The sequence below is a fragment of the Electrona antarctica genome (assembly GCF_951216825.1).
Source record: "Electrona antarctica genome assembly, chromosome: 16".
NCBI lineage: Eukaryota > Metazoa > Chordata > Actinopteri > Myctophiformes > Myctophidae > Electrona > Electrona antarctica.
In genome coordinates, this window is record NC_136797.1 from 42,384,884 (window position 1) to 42,406,907 (window position 22,024).

The window sequence follows — 22,024 nt, forward strand, 5'->3', positions numbered from 1 at the left end:
AATACTTTTGTACTTTTACTCAAGTACATGTACATGTTGAATTCCGAACTTTTACTTGTAACAGAGTATTTCTATATTGCAGTATTGATACTAAAACATTTGAGTACTTTTTCCACCACTGCCCGTCATGTACTTTGTAAGTCTCTCTGGATAATCTGCTAAATGCAGTGATGGACAGTATGTCACAGTAAAAAAGTACATTTACTTGATTACTATTCTAAAAAAAAAACAAAAAAACAACAACAATGTGTATCTGTACTTTACTTGGAATATTTGAAAATAAATTTGGTAAGCTTATGACAAAGTCAAATATTTTACTTTTGACTCCAATCGTACAAAATTAACCACTTTAAAAACAAAAGTAAAAATGTCCTCATTTTTGTTTACTGTATTAATGTTAGTGTCATCACTACCGTATTGTGTCGAACATAAGACGACTCTGACTAAAAGATGACCCCCATTTTTCAAGACTCATTTGTGGAAAATGAACATTGAATGTCAAATAGTCTAGTCCCTGATTATAATACGACCAGGTTTGTTAAGATATTTCCATTGAAATAAAAACCGTAGTCTTATATTCAGGCCAATAGGGCAGGGGTTCTCAACCCGTGGGTCGCGACCCCTCGGGGGGTCGCCAAATTATTTTAGGGGGTCCCCAAATTATTTTTAAAAAAAAAAGATTTTGTTTTTTAATTTTTTTTCACGATTTTTCAAAAATAGCAGACCTACAAGCTCGTAGTGGCGCGCTATGAGCTTGTAGATCTGCTATTTTTAAATAGCTAAATTATAACAATGCTTAAAACACCAAAAGGGGTTCCCGCCCAAAATGGTTTAAGGTTATTGTAGCAGTCAATTTATATTGGGGGTCGAGAGGGGGCGGGGCGGGGGTCCCGAGACATTGCCAAAGCATTTCCGGGGGTCCCCGGCCAAAAACGTTGAGAACCCCTGTATTATACAGTAGCATTCTCTTAGCCGAATAAAGCCTCAATGCTCAGATAAGTGTGCTTAGCCACATAAACCGCATAATGGTTGAGAGGAGTCACTCAGAGTGCTATACTAGTGTATTTTCTGTTTTCTGTTATTATGAGGAAAGCTTTCACAGAAACATAGCCGGCATGGGGTTGATGTGGTTACATTCATTTCAATGGCTTGTAAACAAAGACCCATAAACACCATAGGACATGATTGGACTAAACCAGAGGATCGTCGAGGTATGGTTATCTGACTCAGACAAACAAGCGGAACTGGAGTCTGGACTCTGGAATCAACCGGACTAACAGGTTCTCTGCAACGTGGCTATAAGCCTCGTGGAATTTTGATGTTGCGTTAAAGTGGCTGAAATGGTATGAAATATTGTCGCCTCCAGGTATCGGTTGACATGCCGTGGCAGTATACTGTTTCTTGGGGGGGGTGGGGGGGGGGGGGGGCAAAAGACTTTCATGTGAGTGTCATAGACGAAGGTGTCATTTTGCAGTTTCTGAAAGCAGAGTCATGCAGTTTCAAAAGGTTCATATGTCTTCAATTTAATTGTTGAAAGCATGTCATACAAGGTTTACAGTAAAATAATAGCTGCTTAGTTACCAGCTAGTTAGCTTATATTCCTTAGCATAGGAAACGTTTATGCTGGCGTCTAACTAACTAGGCCACATTAATGTATAATACAGGTTCTTATAACATACAAGAGACTGTATATTTTGGGGGCGGGGCGGGGCGGGGCGGGGGGGGGGGGGGGGGGGGGGGACAGACATTAAAGCCAGGTAGGTAAACTTAGTTCATAAACATTCAGACATTCTCAGCTTAGTGAACTTAAGGCCAGACCACACCAATGCAACTAGTCACTCCTTGCAACAACAGTTTTAAAGGCCAGTCCACACCAATGCAACTCCTTGAAACTGCCATTGGGGATAATGGTTGCAAATAGTTGCAAGTAGTTGCATGTTGCAAGGAGTTGCATTGGTGTGGATTGGCCTTATAGTGCTTGTTGCGCCCGTTGTGATGCACCGAAAATAGACGACCCGCAAGCTCACGTCGCAGTGCATGCGCAACACGTTGTGACATCAGCAACTGAATGTGTGTGTCTGTGATGTAGTTGTGGGGACGTGCAGTATAGGGTATAGGGTGGTCCTTGAGGATATGGTACAATGATGCTAGGGCCCAGAGTTCAATAGGGTTGAGAGACACTGAACTATAACTCTTGTGTCTTTGGTGTTTGACATGATATAGGGACGTGACGTTGACCTCCGGGGGGGAGAGAGAGAAGCAGCAGGGGGAGGAGTGTGTGTGTGTGTGTGTGTGTGTGTGTGTGTGTGTGTGTGTGTGTGTGTGTGTGTGTGTGTGTGTGTGTGTGTGTGTGTGTGTGTGTGTGTGTGTGTGTGTGTGTGTGTGTGTGTGTGTGTGTGTGTGTGTGTCTGGGAAACCAGCGTGATTCACACGCTATTCACCCCATACAGCACTTATTCTCTTATTCTATACGCAGCCTCGGGCTCTGGAGGCATGGAGTGAACTGAGAGAGAGCTTTGTTAGGAGATCTGAGTGTCTGTGTGCAGTGCATCTCTCTGTACGTACGTGCACCGTGCGTGCGTGCGTGTGTGTGTGTGTGAGGGGAGAGAGAGAGAGGGTCTTCAGGGACTCGACAGTGATAGGTCTCATTTGTCTCCTCCTGACTGACTCATCCTTCAAGTGGTTTCTCTTTCGATGCAGTCTTTCTTTCTGCTCTTTTGTCTTGCAGTGCTCAGTCAGCGTGGCTCACAACAACACACTCAGTCAATCAGTCAGACTGGCTGATCGGTCAAAACAAGGAGACACATCAAGCTAGCGGCGTGTTTTTCAACATGTCTGCTGAACAGCACATGGGCCGTGGTGGTGGTGAGCATAGATATTATAAGAAATAGATGCCTCATTTGCCGCTGCAGTTCATTGGAGCGACGTGTATCCCAATGAAGGCGGAAGTGCAGTGCTGAAGGCTTTTTTTTTTTTTTTTTTAACAAATCTTTATAACAGTCATGACAATATACATTACAATACAAAACAAGACAAACAAACAAACACAAACAACAAAGTTATTAACAATACAACATCAGAGCCAGGGGGGATTAGATTACTAACAGAAAACATTAAAGAGTGAACACAAAGCAACAGTTCTCCGCAGCTTTCTTATTTAGAAGTGCTGAAGGCATTTGCTGAAGGCGACTGCGTCGCTGCCCAAGTGACGTCACTCATGTGTCTCCTCCACGTCTCTCGCTGTCACTCAAGTGACTACTGGCCAATCACAGCGCGTCTTTTCCGGGACTTATGTTACGCACGCGGAAGCTTGTCAAGCTTCCGCTTTGCTTCCGCTAATGCTTTGCAAGGAATGTCGGGAAAATTGTGCCTTCAATGGTGACACGCGCCTCAGAGCCGGAAAGGGCGTCTATGTATATATGTCTGTGGTGAGCCCCCCAAGGTGGTGGCCGCCGGGGGAAAGGAGAGGAAAATTATAAAAATTAAGATCAAATAAAATGAATGAATGAACAGTTAATTTAATGGAGTAAACAAATAAACTGAGCAGTTTGGCGAACTGTGAGCGCACCCACGCACTTCAAAAAGGTTATGTGCAGTTGTCTTGTGGAAACATATGCCACAACATTTTGCTGCTTGTATGAGTTATTAGTGACAAATGACCACTCTTCATTCTTATTTCTTCATGACTCTGCATAAAGTATCGCAAAAAAAACGACAAACAAACAACAAACGCACAAAATAAAAAAGCATTACGATGGCTTTCTTCCTCTGTAGTATCTCAGTCACCATGGTAATTAATTAAGTGGGTGCAGCAGGTGACTAGAGGTTGTAATTAGTCACTATAGACCCAGCTGGAGGCCAATGGGGTGCTTAATTGTCTTGACACTGATTGAGTCGAGATGGAGAGGATAACCCAAAGAGGTCGTATTTGCAACTGTTAGGTACACCTCTAGCAAGCTGGTCTGTCCATTTTATTGATTGCTTGTTTTTTGTTCGTTCAATGAGAGGTGTCTGAAAGCCATTAACACACTGGCTGCGAACAGTGCGCATCAAAACAGCCTTCCCTCTCCACACACACACACACACACACACACACACACACACCGGAGGCAATTGCACGTTGACATTGACACCCCGCACAGCGTTCCAATCCACCACTGTTCTATTTCCAGGCATCGCATCATCCCGCATGTGCGCATGCTCAATTGGCGTTCCACCGATGAGACCTCTTTTGAGCTTGTGGGTCTGCTACTTTTGAAAAGTAACAGTTTTGGACGTATGAGGTTTCCACCTGAACATAGACAATATGTTATTGTTCACTGAATTCCAGGTCTATTTTACATTTTGTTTTTTTTACTAAATATCACTTGATGAAGTGGATCACTGTCACACTATTGGCCCTGAGTAAATTATGTCTGAAATCTCTCTGATTGATCTACGAGCACTAGCTAATTAACCAATTAAGATCGGTGTGTGTGTGTGTGTGTGTGTGTGTGTGTGTGTGTGTGTGTGCGTGTGCGTGTGCGTGTGCGTGTGTGTGTGTGTGTGTGTGTGTGTGTGTGTGTGTGTGTGTGTGTGTGTGTGTGTGTGTGTGTGTGTGTGTGTGTGTGTGTGCGTGCGTGCGTGCGCGCGAAAGAGAGAGACCACCGCTGCTAATATAAACACAGAGATTGACAGGGAGGTCTGTCAGCCATTGACAGTAATGACAGTAGTAATCACATAGATCTTGTAAAGCAGCTGGGAGGCAGACAAGGAGAGCATGAGGTTAAGAGAAGGTTCATCACGTTTCTAACCCTGGTGGTTCCCTTTTAGCCAAGGTGTTTTCAGAAGTCAGTGGAATCCATTGGACTTTCAGCGGAAGAATTTCTTGTACTCCAATTGTTTAACTACTATTACAATATTCATGTCAGTGGTGGGAAAAGTACTCAAAATCTTTAATTATGTAAAAGTATGAATACTGCAATATAGAAACACTTACAAGTAAAAGTCCGGAATTCAAAATGTACATGAGTGTAAGTACAAAAGTATTGGCGTCAAAATGTACTTTAAGTACCAAATGTAAAAGTACTCAAGAATGTCCCCTTTCACAAGTTCAAAATGTATTAAAAAAATCACACCCGTGTGAACTGAGTGGTGTAAGGTCTTATATAGCCTGTCTGATGTAATGAAATCATGTCTGACGTAATGAAATCACACCCGGGTGAACAGGGTGAACATAGCAACCATGCTCATTTTTTCTGCACAGACTAACAAAGCCAGTTGTAGGAGTGGTTTACACCACTCAATAATGAAATCACACCCGGGTGAACAGGGTGAACATAGCAACCATGCTCATTTTTTCTGCACTAACAAAGCCAGTTGTAGGAGTGGTTTACACCACTCAAAAATAATGTGAAAATAGCCGATCTACAAGCTCACAATGCGTCAAATCGTGACGCATTGTGAGCTTGTAGATCTGCTATTGCCAAAATATATATACTGCTAAGTGCTTAGTGTGTTTTCTAAGTAACTAGTACGTAAGGTTTTCAAATAGCCTAAATGTAGTGGAGTAAAAGTACCATATTTGCCTCTGAGATGTACAAAGCACAAATACCAAAAAATATATACTTAAAGGACCACTTCACCACTTTTCAACATCTCTTCATATAATTGGTCCTCACTAATGTTCATGATAAAACACCACCATTTTTTCCTACTCAGTCTGTGAGTAGGAAGGAGGGCTTTGGGCAGTTCGGACACCCGTCCACCAGTGACATCCTCATTAGGCAGATTTTTTTTTAAACAAGATTTGTTTTAAAATATATTTAGATTTTTATTATCGTGAGAACGATGGCTTCAACTTTTGCATTGCAACTTTTCAGGAAAAGAAAGCCTGCCATTTCTATTAGCTTGGATTCACCATCGATGATGTCACTGGTGGACGGGTTTCTGAACTGCCCACAGCCTTCCTATGAGACACAGACTGAGTAGGAAAAAATGGTGGTATTGTATCATGAACATTAGTTAGGACCAATTATAGGAAGAGAAGTTGAAAAGTGGTGAAGTGGTCCTTTAAGTAAGTTCGACTACGTTTATATGGAAAACCTTGTATTCCACAGCGTATTCCAACGTAATGAATCATATACCATGAACATTTCATCTCTGTCGGGTGGAAACCTCACATGTCCAAAACTGTTACTTTTCAGGATTTGAATTAAAAAACGGCAAAAGCAGCAGATCTGCAAAGCTCAAAATGCGTCGCTTGCGGATCTGCTGCTTTTGATGCTTCAGTACATCGACGCCGTGGTATGATCAAGTTGGGGCGTTACGAAACAAAAAGTTCAAATATGGAGATAAGAGGTTTCCTGCCCGACAGCAACGATATTCTATGAATATATATATACTATCACTAAATAATAAAACAAACGGAATAACACAGCGCACAGTTTAATATACAACCTGCCAGCTGATTCTCTCATCAGTTGATGAGAGCTCTACATGCAGAGAGTGGACACAGTCATGGAGTGCGTGCGTGCGTGCGTGCGTGCGTGCGTGCGTGCGTGCGTGCGTGCGTGCGTGTATAGCTACCATGTTAAGATCATTTGAACACCTCATGAACTCAAAGTGGCACCGTGCCCTGGTCATCTACTGTAATGGTCCACTAATGGATTTGCCAGATGTGTTTTTGTGTGTGCATCTGTGCATCCGAGAGAGAGAGAGAGAGAGAGAGAGAGAGAGAGAGAGAGAGAGAGAGAGAGAGAGAGAGAGAGAGAGAGAGAGAGAGAGAGAGAGAGAGAGAGAGAGAGAGAGAGAGAGAGAGAGAGAGAGAGAGAGAGAGAGAGAGAGAGAGAGAGAGAGAGAGAGAGAGAGAGAGAGAGAGAGAGAGAGAGAGAGAGAGAGAGAGAGCATTGTAAACCAAGGACAAACGAGTCGTTTCATGGCCATTACAGTAAATGGCTCTGAGAGTGACAGATTAACACCAAGTGATGCACTGATGCGCTGCCTGTTAGCTGTGTGTGTGTGTGCGTGCGTGCGTGCGCGCGTCTGTGTGCGCGTCTGTCTGACTGTCTGTCTAATGATGACCCCGAATCATGACCCCATATGCAAAACAAAATAATACCTGCTATAATAATTATAATAATACCTAATAGTGATTTATTGATCCTAATGGAAAAAATTGAAGCATCATGAATATAATTGTGTAAGAGACGACAATGTAAGGAGTTTTAAACAATCTTTCTGTGGCTCAGTCCTGAAGGGTTTTGTCTTGTAATAGATGTTATTGTGAGTAATCTGTGCAAACAAAGGTTGAACGGTGTGATAAATCCTTTAAATCTGCATCAACAAACAGCGGTTTTAATGGAGGGTGAAGTGGAATGGATCAGTGATGATGATGATGTGTGTTTCATAATCCCACAGCGGACCTGTGCAGACATGAACAGCCCCAACGCACAAACACACAAACGTCGTCACGAGACACTGACTGTCTAGGACAGTGGATCTCAACCTTTTCAGGCCGTGACCCCCCCAAAATAACCACATTTAACCCCCAAAACATGTGGTCCCATGGGGTCCTTAATAGGGTTCCCCAGTTAAATGATTGATAGAAGTTAGGAACCAAATGGAGAGATTTAAAAAGATCATAATCATAATCAAACTGGATGTCCTTCAAATTAAAAGGGTGAGGAAGGCGACATCAGGGTGAACTGCGTGTGTGCGTTTGTGCACGTGTGCGCATGCGTGCGTACGTGAGCACGCGTAATGCGTACATGCTGTGTGTGCTGCTTGTGTTTGTGTGAGGTGCGGCTCCGTCTTGCGTTATCACTTGCATTCCAAGCTACACCAACCCCTTTATTTAAACAAACTGCTCCCATGGCAACCGGGCCGGGGGGTGAAAAAAACTGCACTGAAACTGACACCCGCCCACCTCTCCCTTTTGAACACACCACAGTCCTAAACGTACACACAAATACACACACAACAACACACAAACACACGCGCGCACACACACGCATACATCTTAACTTGTGTTGTACTGTGTGTGTGCCTCCCAGAGGCGTACAGTTACACACGGGTGGGGGTGGTGTGGGGGTGACCTTTGACCTATGTGCCGATGAGAGCGTTGTGATGGTTGTTCAGGAGGAACGCACACACACACACACACATACAAACACACACACACACACACACACACACACACACATACAAACACACACACACACAGCGTTTTGAAGTGGTCAACAGTGTGCTTGTGGTGCTTTCAGCAGGGAGACAACGTCAAGGAACAACTATAGCGCCACAAATCTGCTGGGTCTGCTATTTTTCAATAGCTAAAGTTTAAAATAATGGTTAAAAGCTATACGGTGACACAGATGCGTTCCGGGTTTTAATGGGTTAAAATTGCTTGGTGTGTGTGTGTGTGTGTGTGTGTGTGTGTGTGTGTGTGTGTGTGTGTGTGTGTGTGTGTGTGTGTGTGTGTGTGTGTGTGTGTGTGTGTGTGTGTGTGTGTGTGTGTGTGTGTGTGTGTGTGTGTGTGTGTGTGTGTGTGTGTGTGTGTGTGTGTGTGTGTGTGTGTGTGTGTGTGTGTGTGTGTGTGTGTGTGTGTGTGTGTGTGAATTTTTGGGCAGCATCCCAGTTTCCATGGTGACATAATCTGCTTAGAACGTGCGCAATTACTCCCCATCTTCCCGTTTCATTGTGTAACCCGTACGGAAAGATCCCTTGAAGTTAAGAAGTGGCAGCGAGGTGTTCCCAAACAACCAACCAACCATCCATTCTGACAGCTACTTTCCCTGCCTGCCTCTCTCTCTCTCTCTCTCTCTCTCTCTCTCCTCCTTGTCAGCAGTGACTCATCATTGGTCTCGAGCCTAGAACCTAGAACCTAGAATCTGGAACCTAGAAAGCATGGTGGAAAATACAGTACTCACGTTTTCTCCTCGAGTAAAAGTATCAATTATACTGCAATGTAGAAATAATCTGTTACAAGTAAAAGTCCGGAATTCAAAATGTACGTATTGGTGTCAAATTGTAGCCTACTTAAAGTGAATGTACTCATCGTGCAGAATGTCCATTTTCAAATGGCTGTAATGAAGTGCTATTAACCACTTAAAAGTCTATAAAGAATCTAGTAACAAAAAAATTCAAATAAGTGTAGTGGTGTAAAAGTACGTTATATGGATCCGAGACTAGTTTTCATGAGCTTTCATTAGTCAGGTGGTTTCACCTGACAAAAATGTTACTTAAGTACATATACTTGAGTAAATGTACTTAGTTACTTTCCACCACTGCTAGACCGTGTGTCAACAGCAGGAGAGGCAGCCATGAAGGCCAGAGGTGGAAGAAGCACTCAGCTTCTCTTACTTAACCACTTAAACCCCATATGGTTGAGCGGAGTCCCCCTGGGGCTCTATCTAGACCAGGGGTTCTCAACCCGTGGGTCGCGACCCCTCGGGGGGTCGCCAAATTATTTTAGGGGGTCCCCAAATTATTTTCAAAAAAAAATAATAATAATAATTTTCACGATTTTTCAAAAATAGCAGACCTACAAGCTCGTAGCTATGAGCTTGTAGATCTGCTATTTTTCAATAGCTAAATTATAACATAATGCTTAAAACACCAAAAGGGGTTCCCACCCAAAATGGGTTAAGGTTATTGTCGCAGTCAATTTATATTGGGGGTCGGGAGGGGGCGGGGCGGGGGTCCCGAGACATTGCCAAAACATTTCCGGGGGTCCCCGGCCAAAAACGTTGAGAACCCCTGATCTAGACTAGTGTCTTTTTGGTTTTCTGTTATCGTGGGGAAAGCTTTCGCTGCCTGGAAATAGCCGATTGACAAGCTATTTTCTGCGACAGCAAAGCGAAAGCTTGCCGTGTAATTGGCTCTCATTCTCATCTCTCTTTGGTACTGTTTATACTGTATTCTTTGTGGGTTAGTCGGACAGTCCTTGGTAATCTTTAATAGTATAGAGGCATTCTATGGATAATAAGGGGTCAACCTCAAACAAATTGCAACAGAAACTCTTTAAACTATTTTTTGTTTCATAAATATGTTAGTAACAACATATCAAAAGTCCTAAGAAATCCCAGTGGTGGAACATATTGAAAAATGCTAAAATAGATGATGCTTTAGGTAGCATGTGACGTGTCAAACTCTGGGGTTTTCATGATTCTGAGTTGTAAGGATTTGTTTTGTACGAAAAACACTCCTTGGGCTAAAAAACGGCCTTAGCCACTTGCCCAAATGTGATAACCATCACATTTGTGATGACGGCTGAGGAGCCTGAGGAGTGTTTTTCGTGCAAAACAAATGCTTGGTTGTCAGAGCTTGCTCTCCTCCTCTTCCAGCGGTCGGTTCAAACCAGGGATGAATTTGAGTAGAGTTGCCTCTGGTAGACTGGTATATAAAGTACATGACTTGAATTGACCTTTCTGACGATACTCTAACACAGTGTTCTCTCCAATCTGTCGAACAGCACCTGATAATCGCATATAGTCTCACCATGGCTGCAAACATTATAGAGCGTCGCAGTCCCGCCCCCTTTCAGAACGACGAGGGCCCAGGAAATAATTCCCCATTCATTTTCCCCATAGACTTTTCAAAAAAGTATTTATTTAAAGACGTTTACACCGCGGACAAAGCCAACTCTTGTTGTGACAAAACATGACAATAAACACAATGTTTTGGGCCGATCAAATAGTAAGAAGAAAAACAAAACAAAAAGTGTTGTACCCTGCCTTTTTTTCTTCTTACAAATTATTTGAAGAGTTGGCTTTGTCCGTGGCGTAAATGTCTTTAAATAAATACTTCTTGAAAAGTCTATGGGGAAAATGAACGGGGAATTATTTCCTGGGCCCTCGTCGGGGGCGGGACTGCGACGCTCTATTGTACCGATCCATTCCATTCATCGCGACTCCATGTTTGATACTAAATTATACTTAAAGTACAAAAAGCAAAACAACCTAACCACTTAAATCCTCTAGACTTGGTAAACTGGATCTGAATTATTTTTCAGTCTACACCAAAATCTCTTTCCAAAAAGTGAGCTTGTCTGTTTTGGCTAATGTTCCCCCCCAGAATATGAATGCTGAAGTGGTTAAGAACAGTACTTGGAGTAAATGTACTTAATTACTTTTCACTTTGTTTTCACCCCTGAAAAGTTGGAACAGGAGGAAAGGCAGCCAGATTCCTAAGGATTGGCCACCATTAGGTCAACGGAACGGAAGCTACTTTGGATTAAGATTAAAGCCAAACGAATTGGGAAAAGAGATGAGTGAGTCGGCATTTTTGACAGACTCATAATTGTATTACACTGTACTCTGAAGTCTGATTCCCTGCCGCAAGGGAAACAGGAGATAGGCTCCTGACCTATGCTATGGGGCCACATGACTCGGGAGCGGTTGGTTCCTGAGGCTGTTTTGCTCACTCGAATCCGATTCCCTGCAAAGGTCATGGCGACGATAAAATGAGACCTGAGGCTGATTCTACGAAATGCCTTCAAAATCAGTGGTTCTCAAACTGATAACATGATATGTATTTGGCTGCGGAATCCGGACCCCCCATTTGATTTTTTTCTGTGCCAGCCATGGGCCCTCAGAAGAGAAGATTTTTCATTTATTTTGTTGAAAACTAGCAGATGTAGTAGGGCATTAAGCAACTAGTCGACTAGTTTACTAGTCGACTAGTAAATCCACTAGTCGACCTTGCTTTTTTTTTTTTTACCGATTTTGTAGGCCTCAATATCAGGTAGATTATAGTTATAGTCACCAATGTACACAGTTTTTAAATGTACAAATATTATTTTCAATTTTTTTTTTTTAAACATAAAAGGTGGTTTAACAACTAGTCGACTAGTAAACTAGGCAACTAGTCAACTAGTAAAAATGACTAGAAGTGAATGCCCGATGTACAAGCTGTGAGCTTGTCTATCCAATACATGTCCGGCTTTCAGGGGAATCCGATTACACTACTCCTACAAAGGACGAAAAACTATATAATATCACAGTATTGACTGTGAAAGGACTTCTGGCCACAATCCATTCTGTATCCAATAGCAAACCCCAGTCACTGGAATGCACGTTAGAATGGTGTCAAATTCATCAATATCTCTGTCATTGGCCCGACCTGACCTAATCCATGTGAAGCGTTCGACCTTCCATGTTCTGCGGGGAACATTAGGCACAAATAGCCTAAATATCTACAAGCTCACAATGTGTCGCAGACGGTCGCACTGTGACACATTGTGAGCTGCTTTTTTAGACAGAAAAAAGTAGTCCAAGTACATAGCGGCTATCTACTTGGACTGCTTTTTTCTTTATGGAAAGTAAATTGGACCTGAGTTGGCTATGTCATAGCCAACTCGGGTCCACTTTACTAAGTCTAGACACAGTGATTCCCAACCGTATTAGCTCGAGATGTTTGCCTCATGGGACCCAAACTAGTGAAAATAGCAGATCTACAAGCACACAACACGTAGCTTAGCTCCATGTTGCGAGCTTGTAGATTGGCTATTTTCACTAGTTCTTAATTATTTATGTTTATTTTATTATTAATGGATATACATTTACCAATCCTAACTTATTAGGGGGTGATATCAATAGACTTGGTGGGTGAAATCAATACATTACCCATCCTAACTATTAGGAGCAGTGAGTAATTATATTATTATTATTACAACACCCAGGGAGCTGTTAGGGGTTCAGTGTGTCTTGCTCAGGGACACTTCAACACAGACTGGAGCGAGCACAGAGTTGAACCAGCAACCTTCTGATTCTCAGACGGCCACAGTACTCACTTGAATATGGCCACCCCTACAATTACATAACACACACACACACACACACACACACACACACACACACACACACACACACACACACACACACACACACACACACACACACACACACACACACACACACACACACACACACACACACACACAGAGAGAGAGCTTGCCAGACTGCAGCACGTCCACAAACTGCTAATTCATCATATATGCATATGTAGCATTGCAGTGAAGCCCTCATGCACCAGGCAGGCAATATATATATGCTGCATGTCTCTCTTCTGCTTCATAATTTAAAACAGGATTATGCAATATGTGCATGCTCCAGGCCCCAGTGGGTATGAGTACCCCGAGCACCAGCCTCATAATGTCACAAGCTGCAATTCTCTACTTATGTAGCCTACTGTATGTCATTGGTTCTCAAACCTCCAAATTGATATATATATTTGGACCTTCTTCTGCAAAGGTTTGTGCCAGGGAAGATTTCCGTTAAAACAATTATTCAAAAATTGTCATTTTCGACATTTTTTAAAATATTCTCAAAAATAACAGATTTAGAAGCTGTTCTGCTGTTTTTGAATAGCCAACATAAATGGATAAAGTGGTTAAAATACCCCCACTTTGAACCGTGTTTTTTCTGCTGTATGTGACATGAGATAATATATTGCAGCTGCATTCACATGTTCACAGTGAGTAGCTGACATCATTTGGAGTATGACGATCGATGGCTTTGTGTCCAGGTAGCTCAGCTGTCTGTATAGACTACTAGAGCACTCTCCTTTGGACCACAAGGTCATGGCACAGGACGCAGGCACCTCCAACTCAGGCACAGGACGCAGGCACCTCCAACTCAGGCACAGGTCGCAGGCACCTCCAACTCAGGCACAGGACGCAGGCACCTCCAACTCAGGCACAGGACGCAGGCACCTCCAACTCAGGCACAGGTCGCAGGCACCTCCAACTCAGGCACAGGTCGCAGGCACCTCCAACTCAGGCATAGGACGCAGGCACCTCCAACTCAGGCACAGGACGCAGGCACCTCCAACTCAGGCATAGGACGCAGGCACCTCCAACTCAGGCATAGGACGCAGGCACCTCCAACTCAGGCATAGGACGCAGGCACCGCCAACTCAGGCATAGGACGCAGGCACCTCCAACTCAGGCATAGGACGCAGGCACCTCCAACTCAGGCATAGGACGCAGGCACCTCCAACTCAGGCATAGGACGCAGGCACCTCCAACTCAGGCACAGGACGCAGGCACCTCCAACTCAGGCATAGGACGCAGGCACCTCCAACTCAGGCATAGGACGCAGGCACCTCCAACTCAGGCACAGGACGCAGGCACCTCCAACTCAGGCATAGGACGCAGGCACCTCCAACTCAGGCACAGGACGCAGGCACCGCCAACTCAGGCACAGGACGCAGGCGCCTCCAACTCCAACTCCAACTCCAACCCCAAGTCAGCGTATGAGTTGCATGGTTTGGGTGTGGCAAGCAAGTAAGTACTGGGAGCTGATGGTAGGAGTAGCATACATTATGATCATGATGACAGGCTACTAACAAATTTCAAAACGTTCTGTATCTATCATTCATATTGATAGCAAATATAGCCTCATAAAAACAACAATAATGATAATACTATATGTGAATACAAATGAAAGCGCAGAACAATAACATGAAAAACAAATATGAAAACAAATACATTGAGAGAATCTACAATAACATTTAAATGATGGACATTTAGGTGACTTGCCACTAGATCTCCATTCAAAGTAAAACATTGGTGTGCCTCTCATTAGAACCAAACACGATCCCACAATCTTCCTCTTTGCAAGCATTGGGCCTCATGCGCCAATAAGTTCCTAACTTTTCCTCTTACATTTCTTCCTAAGTGAATTCCTAAGAGAAGTCCAGTCAGATTCATGAAACGTTCTTAAGTAGGCAGAATTGTTCGTAAGCATGTTCTTATGATGATGAATCCAAATCCTCGTAACTTGAAGGGGTGTGCCAGTTCATTCAAATTATCATAGGTAGACGCCCCACATATCCTAATTAGCATCCTAATTACCATAGGGAACCGCCCCACCAATCCCATATGTGGTGGGTATGGTGCGTTTGTTTGGGTTGGGTTGTAAACTCTAAACCAGTGGTTCTCAAACATTTTCATGTCAAGGACCCCCAAATTGACATGCATTCTGCAGACCCACATATGAAAATATTTTCTGCTAGGGAAATGTTTTGAAGATTTATCAAAATGTTTCGAAAATAGCCGATCTACAAGCTCAAAATGGGCAGTAATGGGACACGTTTGTGAGCTTGTAGATTGGCTATTTTCAAAGTATAAAATGGGATTAAAGTGGTAAAATGTTCCATATTTTGCTGTGGACTGCCTGGAACTTCCTCAAGGACCCATTGAGGTCCTCAGACCAAACTTTGAGCATCATGCAGATGGCGCTGTTTTTCCTTTATGTTTTCAGATTGCACTTAAGAACGAAAAAGGAACCCTAAGAGTGCTCCACAGTGTGCGTAGATTCTGTTCTTACCTACGAACAAATCACAGCTAAGAAAAGATTGAGGGATCCCAAAACCTTCTTAAAAACTTCCTAAGTGGGTCTAAGAACAAATTTCCTCTTAAGAACATCTTAAGAACGGTTGGCGCATGAGGCCCATTGTGAGCTTGATCAGCTATTTTCGAATGGCCAAAATGTACAGCTGAAGTGGTTACTGTATGTCTTGTAATAATAATCAATAAAGTAACTAGTAGTAACTAAAGTTTTCAAATAAATATAGTGTAGTAAAAGTGCAATATTTGCCTCTGAGAGATCAGAGTACAAGTAAAAGTATTGGAAATTGGAAATACTCAAGTAAAGTACAAATACCTCAAAATTGTACTGAAGTACAGTACTTAAACGTAAATGTACTGTACTGTTACCTTAGTTTACACCACTGCTCGCAGATCCTGCCAACACTGCTATCAGCCCTGCTGCCTGCCAATGCAGAGAACAGTAGCAGCCAGGCAGGGGAACTCCTAGGGAGAGGCCCATTGAAGGGTGATTGAAGGGTTTCACATTAGATTAGACACACAACAACCTGTGATTGAATGCAGGATAACCCCAGCATGACGTTTCTTTACAGAACCTAATGGTTCTATGGCCACTGTAACCATTAGGTTATCATGGTGTCATTGGTCAAGTCTTGGGGACAATTTAACAGCCTTCAGCAGCTCTTAAGTCAGCATACGGCTCAGGGGTAGAACGGCCGGATGAGAACCGCAAGGTCACCACTTACCAGTTCGATCCTGGGCTCCCCTGGAGTTAGTATCAAAGTAGGCTGAAAGGGACCTATGGTTTTTGGGGCATAGAGGGGTGGACCATCTCCCGGCTGAGACAGCCGGAGACTTCCTATTGGTTCACCAACCTATGTGCCCGACTCCACACAGCGGAGAACACTGGCGTTATACCACTTTGTGTGTAAGAACACTTAAGCTGCAAGAAACACCTAGCCCTGGCATCTCTTCTGGGTTTTTAAACGGCTGGTGGATCAAAATGACACTTGCGCGTGGCTGCAAGTTGACGCCGCGGCAAAAAAACGGAAACGCTTTGCCTGACGCAAGCGCTGACGCAAGCGCTGAAGCTGCACGTGAGCGCCATTTCCATCCACCAGCTGTTTAAAAACCAGGAAGTGACGCCTAGACTAGGCGTCTTCTTGTCGCTTCTTGGCACGTATACATGTCTGTTGACTAAAATGTCATTTAGTTTTAGTCATATTTTAGTCATCTGAAATGTTTTAGTTAATATTCTATTTTTAGTCGACTAAATAAAGGATTTTAGTCGGCTAAATCTACAGTTGATTTTGTCGACTAAAAAGTATTTTGGCAGGCCTTGATGACGTCGTAATGGCTGATTTTACACTTGTTGCATGCTGAAACTAACCGACTTACAACGCATCGCAATGTGACACTTTGTGAGCTGGTAGATCTGCTATTTTTAGAGCGAAAAAGGTGAAACAAAAGGTAGTCGACGAACATTTTTCATCATAGTTTTAGTCGACAAGTAACACCCAGTGGTTCTCAAGAAAGAGTCATGGGTGTGTGTGTGTGTGTGTGAAGAAATGTGAATTTTGGAAAATAACTTCTCTTATTATGGGTGTCCGTGGCCAAATACAAAGCAATTTCAGAGTCCTTGACATGGTTCAAACATTTTACTTAATCACTGGTAGCCTATAGTTTAGTTCATTGTACCTCCTGGACTGGCCAGACTGTGTACACAGTATAGTAACATACCATTGCATACCATGCATTAGTAGCCTATAGTAAGCCTATAGTAACTATACCTATAGTAACTAGCCTACTGACCAGCAACAGCAGCCAGACCGCATAGCTCATAGTATCCTGTGCTGTATGCGTGAGTTTGGGGAGCGTGGACTCCTCCCACCCTGCTTTCATGTTCCTGTCTGCAGAGAGGCATGCTGTGTGTGTGTGTGCACACCAGTCAGTCGGTCCACACACACAAGCACGTCGCACACACAGTCTGACACAGCAGCACCGCAGCACCGCCGCTGTTCAGTGGAACTAAAAGACACTGCGCATACCTTTCATCTCAACGGAGAACCTTCCGCAGCAGCAACCTGTCGGATGGATGGGGCGTAAATAACGAAAGACTGATAATCTGATATAGCCTACCTGTCGATATTTTTGCGGGACACAAAAACATCAGTTTTTTTTGGTGGGGCAGCTTTTGTGTTGCCAGGCAAGTGGAGGAAGAAGCCTGAGCAGGTAAGTCAAATGAAATGGGTTTGGCCAGAGAGACAGTCAGCGTAACCTTGTGTTCCATGATGATTATGACATCGTACTCGTAGTAAGCGTTGTAATTAGTACGAATCTCATTATTGCGAGACGAGTGTACACTACACTGTAACACTACAGTGTACAGTCTTTCACTGGCTTCCGATTTTAATCACATTTCATGGAGCAGTAGCCTACAAGGGATTGATTTTGAATGAATTGTTTCATGTGAGATAGGCTACCCTAATAGCTAAATCCAAAATCGCCTACAATGTCACCATAACCACACAACAACACACCCGCAGCAGACGTGTTTGAATCTCGAAAAATGTCAGATCTAAAAATTGTACAAGCTGGGCACGTGGGTGCCTGCTGCCTGGACGGATGGTAACAAATGGACCGTATGGACGTGGATGCAGTCAGTCAGTCAGTCAGTGCTGCTGTTGGTCATGCGTTCCAATGGCTTTGAGAATTGAGATTGTAATTCAGGTTAACAGAGGCTGATCCATCAGTGCCGAGCATTACAAGGTAAATGCTGAATGATTGAAGGACGCAGGCGGCGATCAGGCTGTGGCGAGAATGTAATGATTGAAACTTATATCGGAACAAACACAATCATGTACGACATGTAGTCTATTGTTATCTGATGGAACCAGGGAGGAGGATATAGGCTATACGTGATATACATTTACAACGATCATGTGGTTGCTGAATATTTAGGATCAGATATCAGAATAGGTTCTCCCTCTCCCGTCTCCCCCTCTCTCTCTCTGCTCTCCTTGTTGCCAATGTTGTGTGTGTGTGTGTGTGTGTGTGTGTGTGTGTGTGTGTGAGAGAGAGAGAGAGCGTCTGCGCGCTTGCGTGTGTTTGATGTGCCTCATTATTTATGTAATTATTTATTTTCCTATAGGCCTATTATTTGTTTTGGAAGTTCATTCTCCGTTTGTCCCCCTGCCTTGTTGTTTCAAATTCCAGAGTTTTAGAAATGCAAACCCTTTTTGTTGTTGTGTAATGGACCATGGAGTGTCGTTTTGTTCAGCTGTTGTGTCATTGTGTGTAGACAAGCTTCACTAGGGTGCTGTGCTGTCAGACTGTCTGTTGTTATACCTCTCATTCTAGTGAGGCTGAGGGCATTCTTCTCTTCATTTCTGTATCCCTGGATAAACACTAGTCTTTGTTGTGTATACACACTTGGACCCAAACTATAATAGCTTTCAGTTACTTTTGGTCAGAGAAATGATTATAACGTTCTCAGCAGTGGTGTACTGTACTTAAGTACAATTTTGAGTTTTTTGTTTATAACTTTCTTCAATATTTACAATTTTCCATAGCCTACTTTTACTTCTACCCCCACTACACCTCAGAGGATAATATTGTACTTTACACTCCACTATACAACTAGCCTATATATACAACTTTTGTTACTAGTTACTTTGTAGATTTAGTTTATTATAGCAAAAACATACACTAATAACCACTTTACTTCAGCCCTATATATATATATTTCAGCTATTTTCAAAAGATGTTTTATACATTTTGAACTTGTGAAATGGGACATTCTGCACAATGATTGCTTTTACTTTTAGTACTTATACTTTACTTTTGGTAAGTTGATGCCGGTACCTTTACTCAAGTGCATTTTGAATATGGGACTTCTGCTTGTAACAGAGTATACCTACATTGCAGTATTGATACCTTTAGTTTATTTACAGGAAGCAACATGATAAACAGTACTCTTTGTTGTGCATACATTCAGACCGAACTATAATAGTTTTCGGTTACTTTTGGTCAGAGAAATGATTATGATGTTCTGCAGTTTTTAAGGTACAAATCAGAGTTAATGGATGTAAATTTCATGACCACACTGTATTTGCATTTCTCAGTGAAATTAGGTGGACGTGCATGCGTGTAATCAAGTGTCATGTTTAATGACACGTTTCTATATTTCTATGCCCACGTAAATGGCATTCTATGAATGTGGAGATATTCGACTATGGGAGAGTCTGTGGGAGGAGAGAGACAGGGGGAGAAAAGCAGAAAGCTTATAATCAAAGGGCGCACTGGGGTCTGTCTTCATTATATGAGGTCAAATTCCACGGCTAGACCCGCATCGCATCAGTCATTTTCTTTGCACTCGACTATCATTTCTCTATCCTCTTTTTTTTTTTTTTTTTTGCATGTACACGAGACAATTTCCACAGACAGGGCAGTGTTTACTTAAAGTGGGATTCAGGTTTGTGACACGAACAAATGAACTCTGCGGAGGTTAAGCTCGCTGGCTCGGAAGTGAGAAATATTGGACCTTGAGCCGGAGAGACGGCCGTCTGGAATGCAGTGATGGAACAAAGTACTTGCATCTTATCTTGTACTTGAGTAAAAGTATAGAAATACTCTGTTAGGCTACATGTAAAAGTCCGGAATTCGAAATGTTCTTGAGTAAAAGTACAAAAGTATTGGTATCAAAATGTATACTTAAAGTAAATTAGAAAGTACTCTCATTTAAAAAAATAAAATGTATAAAAATCTTTTGAAAATAGCGGAATTGTATGTACATGAAGTGGTTAATGTATGTTTTGTAATAATCAAATCTACAAAGTAACTAGTAAAGTTTTAAAATAAATGTAGTGGAGTAACAGTACAACATTTGGATCCGAGATGTAGATGGAGTAGAGGTAAAAGTGTTGGAAATTGAAAATACTCAAGTAAACTACAAATATCTCAAAAGTAAATGTACTTAGTTACTTTCCACCACTGCTGGAATGTCAACAGTGAGGTCGATCACTCTGGTTTGTCAGCAAGAACGAAAACACTCTTAATTGAGATGCACAGAATAAAGATAAATAAATAGTATACCGGGTTTGGTGATGTTCTGTATTGCCAGAATCAGTTTTGTTTGTTTGTGTTCGTTTATCGGCTAAAAATGCTCCTCCTGAGAATCTTCATTGTACAATGTAAGTCAATGAGAAGCATAACTCCACCTTTGGAGTTACATGCCACCAGTGGTGGAAAAAGTACTCGAGTATCAATACTGCAATCAATATCAATATATGTTTTTAATAATAGTAAAAGTCTGGAATTCTAAAGTAGTCATTGTGCAGAATGTCTGATTTCAAGTTTTCAAATTTATGATAATCTTTTGAAAATAGCAGATTTCCAAGCTCACAATTTGTCGCGATGGGACCCATTGTGAGCTTGCACATCAGCTATTTTCAAATGGGCCAGCCTGCCGCACATCCTCTACAGGCCGGGCTGGTGCTTTGTGGTTCTGTGGGTGATGATTCGTTGCCGTGAAAGTGGAGTGGCACAATTGTGCGTGTGTCCATGTCTTACTAAACAGAACATTATACAGCCCTCCGTCTCATTATTCATTCATGAAGGTCAGTCTCTGGCCATCTGAACACCCTCTTTACCTACAGCATGACTGCTTGTTACTGGGCGTCAGTCTCGTTCTTTAGAAATGTCTAATCAGACTCTGTAGTCCAAGGTCGTGTGACTCACACACAGTGCCACTGGAATGGTTTTCCATGTTGTTGTGGGATGGCTCGGAAAAACGGTACTTTCCCAGCGCCAAGTGAGTCAAGTATAACAAAGCAAAAATGTCAACATGCATAAGGTTAAATTCTCTTCATTCTTCATGCCCCTAGTTGCTCTCCAGCTTGTTTTACTGGAGGTATGAGTGGACACTTTTGAAGAGCTGTTGTTGAACTTTGGTGGAAACAATGGTTGTATAGCTACATATATAGGCTAAGTCCAAGTCTCTCACTCTCTCAGCTTCTGTGCTCTGAGCGAGTAACCAGAAGTATCGATTCCTTTTCGCTCGGTGTGAGACAAAACAGTTCACACATTTTTAGCACGTAATGAATGCAAACAACGCAGATTATGCTAATAAAAAAATAATAATAATCCTGGTAATCTGTAGCCTAAATTGGGGAACAAGAATTCTCATGCTGTTCAATCATTATGCTTGACAGTATAGTTCTGAAGTGCAACAAAAGGTGATAGGTCACCATATCGGTGTAACACGAGCACCGGCACCTGTAGGCAGGAATCGCACCGCAACACATTGTGAGCTTGCAGATGATCTGCTATTTTCGGTGCATAAATAAAACCGCAACTAAGTGTAAATCAGGATTTAGCTAGCCTACTGTGTCTGTGACGTCGTTTTCCAGGTAATAATGAGTCTAGAAGGTGAAGGTGGGGTAATTTCCTATGGCTTGTTGCAAGGTAATTAGAACGGTGTAAAGAAAACGTTAAGGGGAGGGGGGAGGGGGGGTGGGGTGATCCCCATTAAACACAAGAACACACACACAGACACAGAGGAACAGGAAGAGGCGTGCGTGGGGGATTTTGTTAGAGGAATGAAGATACAAACATTAGGTTTGTGTTGGTGTGTGTGTGTGTTTGTGTGTGTGCGCGCGTACGCGTGTGTGCACGCGCGTGTGTGAGGGGAAATGGGGGGGGGGGGGGTTGTCGAGG

General features: G+C 42.7%; 1 protein-coding gene across 1 annotated transcript in view; it reads left to right on the forward strand.

The window, feature by feature from the left end:
- The first annotated feature begins 17,282 nt into the window (after positions 1 to 17,282).
- The window catches only part of prag1 (PEAK1 related, kinase-activating pseudokinase 1), a 34,232-nt gene continuing 29,490 nt past the window's right edge, over positions 17,283 to 22,024 (forward strand). Inside the window, exon 1 of the mRNA XM_079524380.1 lies at positions 17,283 to 17,539. The gene's annotated coding sequence lies outside the window, so the exon portion shown is untranslated. The remainder of the gene's footprint in view (positions 17,540 to 22,024) is intronic.